Below are 15,801 nucleotides of genomic sequence, written 5' to 3' on the forward strand. Positions count from 1 at the left end.
GTATCTCTCCCTTAAGACCTCACCCCTCTCTCTCACGTGACCTAACTCCTCCCCCCGTGACGTCATATCCGCGAGGCCGTTTACGCCCGCATTACACTTACATGCCCGTGCTTAATTTGTGTTTCGATTATTTACCTTCTAAAATAATCTGACATGTCTCGCAACCCCAGAAAGGGCCTCTAGTACCCCCAGGGGGTGAGTGCAACACAGGTAAAACATCACTGATTTCTAGCCTATCGTGCACGTAATTTGGCTGATTTTATTTGATTAGTTTTGAAGGATATGATTGGCTTACAAAGCGCCAGGTTGTGGGCTCCTTTAGAGGGGGCTGTAGGACAAAATAAATAAATGAGCATAATTTGTTTTGACTGGCATGGTCTGAGAAATTGATGGCTTTGCGCAGTGCAGAGGGTGACCCATTTACCTTCACAGCAGAGACGCTGCAGAGAGAAGTGGTGACGAATGGGGACTTGCAGTGCTCAAGACTGATGACCTCCAAAGGTGCTCGGGAGTGCTCAATGATTGATACAGCGGCTTTATGGGATAAGATTATTCCTCTTTTTGTCATTTCATGTCATGCCTGATTTCATTTCTCCCAAGTGCCCATTACTGGGCAATTTTAACGCACCAGATGTGTCTCATCACTGAGCACACCAACTTGTAATTTCGAATGCAAATTTGACAAAATAAATATTGGGTGTACAACATGTATCCAACATTGCTTCTTTTGGCTGCTGCCTAAGAGCATATGCACGACAGTCTTATACTTAAGTATACGCTAAGCATGATTATTTTATGCTGACTAAAGTGAACAATTTCAAAGTATACCACGACACACAGTGGTAAAGTAATTAATAATGAATATGACACTTCAAAATGACATTAAATAGGGCACTGCTTTTGTCAAGTTGTCACTCCACGTCAGATTCTCGATCAATTATCAATTTCACAGAATCTGATTTAAGAACAGCTATTGTATTTTCTGACCAGACTTTGTGAACTTACATTTTTGACACACATTATGTAATTTGTGTTTGGAAATTATAATATTCAAAAACATATAAACATCCAGTGTACACGGCAACAGTGTACAGTATATACAGTGAGGGAAAAAAGTATTTGATCCCTTGCTGATTTTGTACGTTTGCCCACTGAAAAGGAAATGATCAGTCTATAATTTTAATGGTAGGTTTATTTGAACAGTGAGAGACAGAATAACGACAACAAAATCCAGAAAAACGCATGTCAAAAATGTTATAAATTGATTTGCATTTTAATGAGGGAAATAAGTATTTGACCCCCTCTCAATCAGAAAGATTTCTGGCTCCCAGGTGTCTTTTATACAGGTAACGAGCTGAGATTAGGAGCACACTCTTAAAGGGAGTGCTTCTAATCTCAGCTTGTTACCTGTATAAAAAACACTTGTTCACAGAAGCAATCAATCAATCAGATTCCAAACTCTCCACCATGGCCAAGACCAAAGAGCTATCCAAGGATGTCAGGGACCAGATTGTAGACCTACACAGGGCTGGAATGGGCTACAAGACTATCGCCGAGCAGCTTAGTGACAACAGTTGGTGCGATTATTCGCAAATGGAAGAAACACAAAATAACTGTCAATCTCCCTCGGCCTGGGGCTCCATGCAATATCTCACCTCGTGGAGTTGCAATGATCATGAGAACGGTGAGGAATCAGCCCAGAACTACACGGGAGGATCTTGTCAATGATCTCAAGGCAGCTGGGACCATAGTCACCAACAAAACAGTTGGTAACACACTACGCCCTGAAGGACTGAAATCCTGCAGCGCCCGCAAGGTCACCCTGCTCAAGAAAGCACATATACATGCCCGTATGAAGTTTGCCAATGAATATCTGAATGATTCAGAGGACAACTGGGTGAAAGCGTTGTGGTCAGATGAGACCAAAATGGAGCTCTTTGGCATCAACTCAACTCGCCGTGTTTGGAGGAGAAGGAATGCCGTCTATGACCCCAAGAACACCATTCCCACCGTCAAACATGGAGGTGGAAACATTATGCTTTGGGGGTGTTTTTCTGCTAAGGGGACAGGACAACTTCACTGCATCAAAGGGACGATGGACGGGGCCATGTAACGTAAAATATTGGGTGAGAACCTCCTTCCCTCAGCCAGGGCATTGAAAATTGGTCGTGGATGGGTATTCCAGCATGACAATGACCCAAAACACACGGCCAAGGCAACAAATGAGTGGCTCAAGAAGAAGCACATTAAGGTCCTGGAGTGGCCTAGCCAGTCTCCAGACCTTAATCCCATAGAAAATCTGTGGAGGGAGCTGAAGGTTCGAGTTGCCAAACGTCATCCTCGAAACCTAAATGACTTGGAGAAGAGCTGCAAAGAGGAGTGGGACAAAATCCCTCCTGAGATGTGTGCAAACCTGGTGGCCAACTACAAGAAACGTCTGAGCTCTGTGATTGCCAACAAGGGTTTTGCCACAAAGTACTAAGTCATGTTTTGCAGAGGGGTCAAATACTTACTTCACTCATTAAAATTCTAATCAATTTATAAAATTTTTGACATGCGTTTTTCTGGATTTTTTTTTATTCTGTCTCTCACTGTTCAAATAGACCTACCATTAAAATTATAGACTGATCTATAATTTCATCATTGAGCTCACAGTACCCTGGGAGGACTCAGTAGATGAGGCTTATGAGCGAAAACATCTGCGCTATGCCGATCTAGCTGCCGAAGCACGGCATCATGGCTGGAACACAGACGTCCGACCAGTGGAGGTGGGCTGCAAAGGTTTTGTGGCAACATCTACAACCAGACTGCTTAGAGACCTGGGCATTAAGGGCCAGAGCCAGCGTTCGGCAATCAGAGCTGTATCGGAGGTGGCAGAAGGCAGCAGTCAGTGGCTCTGGATGCAGAGGAAAGACCCCAGCTGGGCCCCAAAGTGAGAGGGCCAGGAGGTATGCAGTCAACAATGCTTGACTCAGGGAGGAGGACGCCCCTGCCATGCATAGTCCCATGGGATGTTGGCTATCAACAACAAGGCAACTCCTATGACTAATTGGGAATGGGACGCAAGCGTAGGATTGATCACCCTGTCGCTGGCCGCCTTTGGAGAGGGTGTATAGTATGAAAGGCCGAAACACCCTAGGAACCAAAGGTTCACTACTGACGATGCACTCCCCAAATTTCACCAGGCTCACTGTTCATGAACTCTTGGAAGTGCTTGCACAAAGGATAGTAACATCTCATCCTGTGTTCTTTGGAATTTGTCAGTGGGCAAACGTACAAAATCAGCAGGGGATCAAATACTTTTTTTCCCTCACTGTAAGCAGTGCACTGTATGTATACATTGTAGTGAATCATTTCAGAGACACTATTAGGAGGCAACAACGTTTATTCTACACTTTACACGACACCGCTACACACGGGACTAATATGCCTGTCTCTCACTCTTGTTACCCACGGGACTATAATACACCTATCTCTTTCCTATACGGCATAACTACAATCGGGTCAGAGCAGCCACGTGCTGTCTGACCCACGATGTCGAAGATGGAGATGAAGACGTAGACGTAGCACCTCGGTCCCACTTCACCCACAGACAGCCCCGATATGGGATCAGGGCTCCCCTTTTATCCCTCTCGGTGCGACCTGGCTCCACCCTCGGCCGTGCCCCCCTTCTCGAATGTTCCCGAAGGTTCCCGACAACCTCGCACATGCTACGTGCCCGGCTCCGCCCTTTTCCACGCCCCCTCAGGAACTCTCCAGAAGCTTCTTGGCTACCCTAACCGTGTCCCCTCAGTCACCTGTTCCTTCTACCCCTCACACCGGCACATCACGCGCTTCACTCAGAGCCGGGGTGACTCGTCCTCACATCCCCCCTCCACCAGCAGCCCTCACCACGTTCCCTCATGACCAATTATGCGGGAATTACTCGCTGTGCTGGCGGAGTGGCTGCTATTCCCTATTCTGTCGGTAGGGCTCCTTTGCCTCTTTCTGCTAGCACCCGGTACCACGCCCCCAGTGACCCACTATGGTACTGCACTGTGTGCTAACCTCTGTCCCCATATATCCTTGTTATACCGCACTCAGCACGAAGCGCAGTAGTGATCCAATTTACACCACTACACATGTAAACGCATCTTAAAGTTCTCAGGAAGAGAGAGTGAGAAACAAATTCATTGGTTTTATAAAAGTTAAATAACCCTAATGTTTTGTTTAAAGTCTAGGCCAAACTAATATCACTGTTGCTATTTCGCCTTCGACGAAATAGCAACAGTTCACATTCAGTTACACACGGAATAAGTATATACAAAGTAATACACATATAGTTGCACACAGAAAAAGTGCACACAAACACATATCTCACCTGCACACTATTCCCCAATTATATGCTGAAATTGCCTAGTGCCATGAATATATTCACATGATTGTTTTCTTCAAATTTAAACATCATGTGGAAATTGTGTGATTTATGCAAAGTTTTGAGTTAAAATTTAGCAGCCAGGTTTTTTCTCTCTCTCCCAGCATATTACCCAGAGCCAGTAATATAACAAGCGACATTCATAGGGATGCCATTTTAGCTCACAGGTTGATCAAAACAACTACGTGTAGCTTAACACCATGCGAATATACATCCATATGTTGAAGAAAAAATCGAAAAAAACCCATATCTTGCTGTTGCTAAATACAAATTTTCTTGAAAATGTCAGTGACATTTTAATGTCAAGTATGCATCAATCATCAGCGAATCAATGCATTGCTTTTACGATGCAACATGAATGCAAGTTGATTTTTCAAAAGTAGGATCTTCCATTTTGCAAATGGCAGTTAATTCTTTAAAATAATTCGGCACACAACTAACAGTCAGAACTGTCACTGCTTTTGTCGCAAAATAGCATGCTCATATGCCAGAGAACTCCAAGTGTGCATTTACATGGCAAGTAACTATACATATCTGAACAGTGCCCACTTCTACACATGGTGATATGTTATTGAAAACTGGTGAGACATACCTATATATACGAAAAAATAATTGGTGAGGTACATTTTTGACATACATCTTTTGCATGTATTTTAAGGGTATGCAATTACCACTCTTGGAACAACTACTGCTTATTATATTAATACTCTTTACAACCGAGACATAATGAACCCAGCAGCCACACATACGGAAAATGTTAAAATAAATGTACTCTGCAGTCAGAGAGTGCTGTATTTTATATTTCCATCTCTCCACATACACAATACAAGGCATTTATTCTGCAATCCATCTCCACACAGCTTTCTGAGAGTGCATAATTAATCTGCATTGATTCAGGACAAGCGAACCCTGGACCGGTTTTGACATAGTGTTTCATCAGCAGTCAGGCTTGCTTGAATCAATGCTGGTGAACTGCCATATTCTTATGGGTGAGGACCCTCTCTTTAAGACATGGATCGTAGTTTGTCAGAAAAGTATACGATGCATAATGTATTTTTTCCATAATGATGATTATGATTACTTTGAGTTAACATTTTACATCTAGAGAAATATATTCTTGAAATACGGAATTATTCAAACTGTTTGCGAAAAGTAAATGGGCCTGGACAGGACTTGTTGCAAGAACGGATGACGACCAAAGGCAGGAATGATAATGGCGTGTCAGGCAAGGAATGGAATACATCCATCGAAGATGTCCACTGAGGAGATGAGGCAATGAAATAATTACATGTGCAGGTGCAAGGAGGATTATTGCATCGTGAGAAAGTGAAAGGTGGTGGAAGCTTGGGGAGGCCTTTGTCCAGCAGAGGATTGATCATGGCTGCTAATGCTGACGATTAACAAATGAATTGGTATGAACTGGTTTTTGTGTTTAGTGTGTCATCCTTCCCCTGCACCTCCCGGGTAGCCCGGTTGGCTACATATGGCGTGAAAGAAGTTCAACATGCATATATCATTTAATAAATGTTGATCTATTAAATTACTTCATCTACAAGCAGATGACATTAGTATTATATAGCTGCAATACATTTCTCTTTTACATATCCCCCTTGGCTGTCAACCATTCAATATGTACATGTGCTATATATAGGGAAATGATAATGGGTGCATTAAGGAATTAATGTACAACGTTAGCACCTTCAACTCACACACAAAGTCCCCGCCATACCATCTTTATAAGCAGTCAACCAACCCACTTGAAGTCATACATCTCCAACTATTTAAAATAATGAGTTTAGTTTTTCCTTACTGTTACTGTTTTCCTATGTATGTGTTCAACACAAAGGCACAAATACAAGAACAGCTGCCTTTTGCTTTTACATTAGACTGTCCGTGCAGCATTTTAAACATTTCCCTCTGCCTCCATCCACCTAACTGGACCACCCTAAAAAGCATCCACTGCACAAACCATGGCAGATGCGGATTCCTGATGCACAAATGGAAAATTAAAAACTCTCCAGTGTGCAACTATGGCCATCCAAAACAGACTGTACAGCATATAACAACGCAATGCTCGATCCACAAATACGAAGGAGACATCGCAGCAATACACTCCGCTGCTCCTGACGCGATTAAGTGGCTCGACCACCTGAATGTGAAATTTTAGTTTTGCTCTTCATCGACATTGGAAAGTCACATATGGTTTGGTCAGCATGGCGGAATAGGCCAAATACCCTCTGGATGGTATTTGGCGAAAGCCTACATGTTAAACTGACCCTCTGGAGGGGTTTTCAAGAGCTCACTCTCGTTGAGGTCCTTTTGCCAGCAATGTAAGAGCAAGCAATTGCAAGGCTGCACCTTCGCCCTTTCACTTGATTAACAATGGAACTTTTGTTCAAACTTGTGATATTAGATGCTATCTCTGCATGTGTAACGGTGTTATTGGGCCCAGATGAGCCATTCACATGGGATAGCCAGCAATACCGGCCTCATGCCAATAGGGGGCAACAGAGGGGCTGAGCCCAGTGCTGAGAGTTTATGCGCCATCAGGTCCAATGGTTACCCTATGGAATAGTATGTAAAAGGGGAAGGGGGGCTGGGGGATGACATCATCCCCGGATCCTTCTCAAAGGTTCGAGAAGGAATGCGTGGCCGGGGCGGAGCGAGCCACGGCTCTGTATTAAAGCCGGACCTCTGGACGTACCCCACAGTTGTCGTCCAGCTGAAGACAAGAAGCCTCCTGAAGATTGAATAGCTCGAGGGCAGAGCCGTACCCCTGGCAAGGGTCGGCTCCAGATTGTATACCAGTGAAGACTCAAGCTTGACTCACAGAGGACGTGTAGATTAGCCAGTGAGAGGCGGAACAGTCTGAAGAGTAACCTACATAGTGTATCGGGTGTAAGAGGCCGTTACCTTTCTGTGTTAAGTGCTAATTGTTAAATAAAAACTGTGTTGCCTCAAGAGAAGCCTTCTTCTAGTTTTCAACCCACTTCAACTGGCGTCAGAAGTGGCCACATCTACAACTATGGAAACTAGGAGAAAAATTCGTACCCGAAGCCCAGAATATGACGACAACTTCGTTCCAGCAGGGGCAGCGAGCCCTGTGGAGGACGGCGAGGTGCTGCCGGCTGGCCAAGAGCCGGCTCAGCAATTGGGAGGATCACCAACATCGGGGGGTGTGCTCCGAGCTGCGCACTCCTGCCTCGCTGAGTTGTTTCATGCCTCCAATCCTCGAAGAAAAAAATCGCGGGGGGCTGACGGCACGGGTGGAGGATGGAACGGGCCCACTACTTATGGTTGTTGCCGACAGAAAATGTTCCCACGCAGAGGGAGGAGGCCTGGTGCAACACTGGAGCAGTCCGGACCAATCAGGGAGCCCCGCATCATCAGCAGCGGACAGCCGCAGTCCGGAACAACCAGAAAGCGCTGCGTCATCGGCGATGCGACCAACACCAGAAGCTGCCATCTTTCCACCTGTCCATGGCGCTGATTTCAAGGAAGAGCGACCGCTAATGGGATGGGTGCCGTCGTTCCAGCAGCGGCTGCCAGTATTAAAGGAATTCTCGGTGGCGGGGGGTGACTGGGCGGCGTTCCAGCGCTGATTCCTCGCTCACCAAGAAATGGCGGGCTGGTCCAAGGCAGAGGCGCTACGGGCGCTTCCAGCGGCCTTGGACGATCATGCCCTCGCCGCCTTTATCACCTTACCAAAGGCAGAACGTTATACACTCCGGCGGGCGCTTCACCACATGTCCACGATCTACGGGCCACCTTCGGACATCCGCCACCGCTGCGTTCCGCAGCGCTCTACTGGCACTTGCTAAAGCTGCTTTTCCGTGGATGGACGGTGAGGGCATTGATGCTCTTGTATTAGAAAAACTTTTACAATTGACATGGGAGCTGCGCATCCTCATCCATGTCGTGGATGATGAAGAAATGTGCTCCCTGCGCGCCGCAAGGAACATCCATGCACACCTTCAGCTGCAGCGGGAGCTGAATCTCGCTGCGTGCTCGACGACTACGGGGTCCTGCGGATCACCAGACAACACACCACCCAAAGAGGCCTTCGCGACAACTCGGCCTGCAGGGAGGAGGTTCAACGAATGTCTGCCACGATGGGACTCCAGCCAGCGAGGACAAGCTCACTCATGGCCGGCCACAGCCCTCATCACTTGCTATAATTGCGGACTGCGTGGCCATGTGTCATCGGGCTGCCATGCTCCTCGACGTCGTGCATCCGGACCCCGGGCTCTGGACACCCAAGCACCCAAGGCTCCGCAGCATGCTCAGGCGAGTCGTGGCACCACAAATGTTTGGCCCCGCTTACACCTCACACAACTCACTGCGCCGCGTCGCGTATTCGTCGGGATTCGGGCGCTGGAGGGCCGAATTGTCCTAACTCCGGTAGGGCGCTCGGACCTGGTCAGTGGTCCGAGCTGGCCCAGAGAGTTGTGGCTGTGGCCGCGGGATCTTCTGTCATGATCGGTTCTGGTATTGGTCGATACCGGGGCATCGGCAGCCATTATTTCTGATCTTATATACAATATTTTATCCGTTCAGTGCCGGCCCCTGCAACCGCTTGAAATACCATGTTTCGTGGCCAACGGGACATTGCTCGGCATAATCTGCCAAATAAGTGCCAAGATTTGTATTGGTGACATTCAATTGCCCAGTCCCATCTTGGTCTCTTCTTCCCTTGCCGTGCCATGCCTGCTGGAAACGGACTTTTTGGCAAAAATGCCAATTCAAATTCTAATTGACCAGGGCTGCATCGAACTCCCCTCAGGCCACACATTTTTGTCTTCCCCCACGAAATTGCGCACGGCCTGCACCACCGTGCTGGTGCTGGTAACTCAATCGGTGCGTATTCCACGGGGCGCACAAATGCTGGTGCCCCTCCGACTACGTAAATCTTTTACCTCGGGGGCATCGGATAATGGTGTTCTGCTGGGTCCGTTGAATGCCGCGGTTAAGGGGTTGGATCTGGTGGCTGCATAGACTCTAGTAAATGGTAGTAAGGACCCTTTCATCATGGTCCTCAATGCCGGGTTGCAACCGGCCGTCGTTTCCAAGGGTACCTTGCTCACCCATGCGACACCGTCGCCCCTGAGAAACCCAGTTGTAGGTCACGTGGGAACCTTACCTTGGTCGAAGCCGCGCTCAGAACCTGACGAAGGTTGGCTGGATTCACTTTGCTCGGGAGCCGATGACCTGTCCGAGTCCCAACGAAACAAATTGCATGCTCTTTTACGTCAATTTTCGGATATGTTCAGCAAAGGCAAATTCGACATTGGCTTTACTAAAATACTGCGTCATCATATTGACACGGGTGATGCTGCTCCCATCAGGCAGAACCCATTTTGGCTCATCCCGGCCGCAAAGGAACATGTCAATTTGGCCATCAATGACGTGCTAGCTGCAAACATAATCTCTCCATTGACCAGCCCATGGGGGGCTCCCATCGTACTCGTGAAGAAGTACAATGGATCTTTGTGCTTCTGCGTTGATTTTAGACACTTGAATACAATTTCGGTAGCTGACATGTACCCGCTCCCTCGTATGGATGAGTCGCTAAACGCCTTGGCGGGGGTGCATTACTTCTCTACTTTGGACCTTTTGTCAGGGTTCTGGCAGCTTCCCCTTGATGACAAGTCAAAACCCAAAACTGCCTTTCGGATGCCTTAGGGCCTTTTTGAATTCAATAGGTTGCCCATGGGCCTCCACTCGGCCCCTGTGACCTTCCAGAGGCTGATGGAACTGGTCCTCGCTGGGCTCCAGTGGGATGCCTGTTTAATCTATTTAGACGATGTTATCGTCTTTAGTCGCACATTCGAGGAGCATCTCTAATGCTTAAGGGCCGTTTTATTAAAAATGCACGCTGCTAATCTGAAGTTCGAGCCACAGAAATGCCACCTTCTGCGGGAGTCTGCGGTATCTGGGACACATTGTCAGCCAGTATTCCCACTGACCCCTTGAAAACGAAGTGTGTCAGCTCATGGGCGACTCCCACTTCGGTGGGAGAGGTACGTAGCCTCATCGGATTTGCATCACATTACCGTCGCTTTGTAGCTGACTTTGCTTCCATCGCTAAACCCCTACATGCCCTAACGACCAAAGGTGTGAAATTTCATTGGGGGAAGGAGGAGGAGGCCGCATTCCGATCCTTGTGCGATGCCCTAGTGAATGCCCCGCCTTTGAACTACCCCAACTTTGCCGAACCATTCGTGCTCAACACGGATGCCAGTAACACCGGCATCGGCGGGATACTTTCACAGGTCATCGACGGGTTGAGCATGTAATTGCATACGGAAGTAGGGTGTTGTCTCCGTCGGACCAACGCTACTGATTTACTGACCATAAACTATTGGCCATTGTATTCTTCATCCAACAATATCGGCCATACCTGTACGGCGGGCATTTTTCCATTCGGTCAGACCATGCAGAGTTGCAATACGCCTTGCGCGTTGATCAACCTTCTGGTAAACTATCCAGATGGCTTGAGGTCCTTCAGGACTATGACTTCACGGTTTGCTACCGCAAAGGCGCGCGTCATACCAACCCTGATGCTCTGTCGCGTTTGCCACCAAGCGACAGATGTGCCTGTTTCCTGGGTTCCGGCCGTTGTAAGCCTCCGGGAGTTGGCCCGGTTGCGCCCCTCGCAGCAGCTGCCGATGTGCTCCCCTCTGGGATGTGTCCTTCAGGGGACCCTGTTGAGCCAGCCGGTCGGGACAAGCTGCTCGGCCTGATTCTCGCCGAATCGGGTCGCATCCAAATGGAGGATGCATCCCTGCTCGCCTTGCGTCACCGTGCTCGGAAATCGGTAAACGGTCAAGAACGGTTTGGTTCCCTTTTCTTGCACAACGGCCTCCTCATACAATTCGATGGTAGGTCCCATCGACACAAAATTGTCGTTCCGCCCTCCATGCGAGGCTCACGAGCGTCTATTACATCTGGGTGCTCACAAAACCTTCGCCACGCTCCAGCTAGATTTATTCTGGCTGGGCATGGCATGGGACGTAGTAACCTACTCATGACCTGCACCCAGTGTGCACAGCAGAAGCCTCTAGCTAAGCCGTCTTGCCCGCCTTTGCAGTCCATCACGGTATCCCGCGTCAATGGGCTCATCGCGTTGGACATCCTGGGACCTTTTTCTGCTATGCCTAGGGGTAACAAGTACCTGCTGGTTGGGGTGGAATATATAATGCGCTGGCCAATGGCCTGGCCCCTTCCCAACCAGTCGGCAGCAGCCATCACTGAAGCCTTTGTCCAGGGCTAAGTCCTCGACAAAGGTGCTCCTGAGCGGCTGCTGACCGACCAGGGAAAAAAATGTTCAAGCACCCTGCTGGGCGAAGCGTGATACTTTCTGGGAACAAAAAGGTCTGTACTTCACCATACCACCCACAAACCGACTGTATGGTAGAACGTCTACATAGGATGTTCACCTCTATGTTGTGCCACCAAGTAAATGACTCCCAGGTTGATTGGGATCTGCAGATCCCCGGGATCCGTGCAAAAACAAAGCGATTTTTATGACTTTTAATGCCCAACGCACCCACACGCGCACTGCGCTGACCACTTACCTTAACTCCCGCTGGATCGTCGCGGTTGGTGGATGTTGCCTGTTATTTACCATAGGTCGCGCACGTCCTTTCGCCGTGATTGGTGTGTTGTGGCAGGGATGGGGGGTATAGCCCTTCGCGATTGTATATTTGTGTACATAGTGTGTATTTGTACAGGTGGACTAGGGTTTTTATTTAGGGGTTGCTGTTGTTGTTGTGTTTTTGTTCACTGTTATTTACGAGGCACACGTGGTTCGATTTTCTTGGTATAACACTTTATTATGGTAAAGGATGGCAGCCGGGACGGCTGAGTGCTACGAAGGGGGGGGGGGATGATGTAACCGTGTTATTGGGGCAAGATGCACCGTTCCCATGGGGTAGCCGGCAATACCGGCCTCATGCCAATAGGGGGCAACAGAGGACCTGAGCCCAGTGCTGAGAGTCTATGCGGATCCTTCTCGAAGGTTTGAGAAGGAAGGCGTGGCCGGGGTGGAGCGAGCCACGGCTCTGTATAAAAGCCGAACCTGAAGACAAAAGAAGGCTCCTGAAGACTGAAGAGCCCGAGGGCAGAGCTGTACCCCTGGCAAGGGTCGGCTCCAGCTTGTATACCAGTTAAGACTCAAGCGTGACTCACGGATGACTTGTGAGAGGCGGAATAGTCTGGAGAGTAACCTCCATAGTGTATCGGGTGTGAGGGGCCGTTACCTCTCTGTGTTAAGTGCTAATTGTTCAATAAAAACTGTGTTGCCTCAAGAGAAGCCTTCTTCTAGTTATTCAACCCACTAGACATGTATCAATGACCTTGATAAAACCAATCTATCACAGGCAGGTCAGCATGAATATTTCAAGCTGGTGCAGGTGATCTTCCAAGGATTCCAAGTTTCACAGATGGTAGTAAACACAGGATATGATTGTGGTTGAGCCTACAAGAAAACAGGCCAGGCAGCTGACACAAAGCATTGCACAGCCAAATGATTCAGGATAAGACCTCTGCCACCAAACAAAAAACTTTCCATGAGCGTTCAGCCCAGGTATGGGGATTACTTCAAAGCCTCCACGACGACCTCATTACTCATGGATAGCGGGCAAGGTTAAGTCTTCAATGACACCGAGTACCTTGGCTTTTGTTTTGGTGGGGGTATAATGTAACATGTCGTGAGCTCTGTGCGCACTTAGGAAGGGCTTGATCCAAAAGGGCACTGAGAATAGCTAAAGAAAATAAATGAACCCCAACAGTATATGTTGAACCTCAAAATAGAGCACTGCACTACCACTCAAGGGCGGGTATACAACATGTTATTTTTGCTATTTTTGTTTTTGGTAGGTGAAACGTGCCATTGTTGATCACAAATGTCAAATTAATATTAGTAACTGTTCTTGATGGTAATGCTGCTCCAGAGACAAATGACCTCTGCTGACATATTATTTACAAACCTTAAAACAAAACAACTAGAACAGTATTAATATAACAGTTACAAACAGTCCAGTTGTCGCATTATGCAACTTAAAACAACATTGAATATGGATCTGATGAAATGTGTATATCCAAGTGATAAATGTTCCGAATAAAATGAGCTCCTTATGACTGATCTTATGCAATTATGTACCCTTCTATATTGAATGCCATGATGCTAATTAAGAAAAAAACATGTTGCAGTTCTGTACTTTACAGTTTTCTAGAATCTTGTTCTTTAAAGTACTTTAGCTTAATTGGTAAAATGAGGACTGATTATATATTTTTGTATTGAAACTTCACTATGACTTGGCTGTTATATTAGTTAAGCACATATTAGAATAATTGCACTGGTATACATATGCCACGCAACAATTCATTTAAAATCTAAAACAATTGGTTTTCCAAATGTTTAAAAAGTATTTTAAAATGCTCACTCCTATTTATTCATCAAACATGTGGACAGATTTCCACAAACACAAGGTACATTGGTGAACATAACATGGGTGCATTGTGCATTCTGCACGGTCACAGATGAGGTGGGCATTCGTCCATACTACCTGCTAAGGTACGCGTAGAATAGGAAATAGCTCTAGTGCCGATATCATGCAAAACAAGAGCGTACGTCTCATTATCCCAATGTAAAAATAATTAAAAAGTCTGAACCTACGCAAAGGCAGATATGTAGCTTCAGTAGTTGTTTGGGATTGAAGATTCCATGCGTTCTTATGACTGGTTTTCCACCTTTGTGATGCTCACTTGTGTTTGAATCACCCATGATACAACCGCGCCATCCGACTGCCACCACAACATGCATAGCATTAACTAAGCAGAGCATAAACACTTGAAATTATATTTTTTCATCACAATTGTGTAACTGAAAGGGAAATGCAGTAGCCTTCATGCAGATTATACATTTGAGAAATATAACATGTTATCATAATCTAAATGGCAACCAAACAGGTCATTACATTGTATATGTATGGTATTAGACCTGATGTGCATATTCAGTTCCCGTAGCGCCCTTCCTAATTCGATATTTAAACATTTGCCTCAAATCAACCGTATACACGAACCCCTCTTTAAACGCTCCTGGCAGAGCGTGTTACTTGAGATGGCCAATTAATATTCACAACGATGGGTCGTCTCTCGTTTTAAACAGGTCATGTATTTACACAATGTGTGTACAGCTCTCAATCAGGCCAGCACATACGCGTGTGTCAATGCAGCCAGCGGGTGTGCATTGCTTAATGATGCACACAAGTTGTGGGTCATGACGCACTTGCTCAAGCAGTGAAGGTGTGTCGGCAAAAAAAACAGTTGTCCCATCAATGCATGTCTTGCTAATTACCAGTCAGGGATTAGCTGCTAAAACTTAAGGAAATAAGTGCGTACATGTCAAAATAGTTTTTTTCAACAATCGCTTGTTAATGTGCTGATGAAGTCAGAATGTATAAATATGAAAAATTAATTATTTATTTTGAGGCAATTCTATATATGTGTTTTAAATTTATATAATACGTGTAATCAAACAGTGCTTAATTGTCTCTGTATCTATAATAGTCCAGTTTTCCCGAAATGTAAATTTCTACATTATTACAATTAATTATTTTTTATCATGTGATTTGCTGGATTGTAAATATAAAAAAAATGTGCTCTTTTCCTAGATAATGTTGGCCAAATGAGAAAACGCTGTTGGCATGTATATAGAAATAACAGTTTTTCTCAAAAAAATAGAAACTGCATTACTCATATTATAAAGGTGTTTAAAACATAAGACTATGAGCATTTAACCTATTACTATTGTGGATATTTTGAATATGCCTGAAACATTTACGCATAAACAAATGCCAACGGACATCTTTGTAAAGTGTGTACCATTGCTAATAATTGGTAACCAATATAATAAGGATGATTTATTTGGTAAATGTTTAAATAATAGCACAATGGGTAGAAATAATTGTTTCAATCTTTGTTCTATAGAATATAAACAGTATACAGTATGAATATAACACTATTAATACTAACACTGTTAGAATAATATTTTCTTATAAAACAGGTAGACATTACATGTAATATAATGACTGGTTATAGTGTAATTGTCACCCATTAATTTATATGTGATGTTGTCCATTTGGAAACACGTATTCACGATGCGTGAAAAAATGAGTTTCAATATGTGTGACTTAAGGAAATGTACTGCAATGTCTTACAATAGAATATTCATGCCAATGCTCACCGATCACATGCGTCACAGTACTTGCCTTGAAAACTACCGCTGTAGAATGTTAAGCTGCCACTTTTGTCACGTCTGGGTTTCTCATCGTCATCATCATAATATCTCCCAGTCACCAAATACATATTATCATTGCCTCAGA

This window comes from Lampetra fluviatilis, chromosome 4 (assembly GCF_964198595.1).
Source record: "Lampetra fluviatilis chromosome 4, kcLamFluv1.1, whole genome shotgun sequence".
NCBI classification, from domain to species: Eukaryota; Metazoa; Chordata; class Hyperoartia; order Petromyzontiformes; family Petromyzontidae; genus Lampetra; species Lampetra fluviatilis.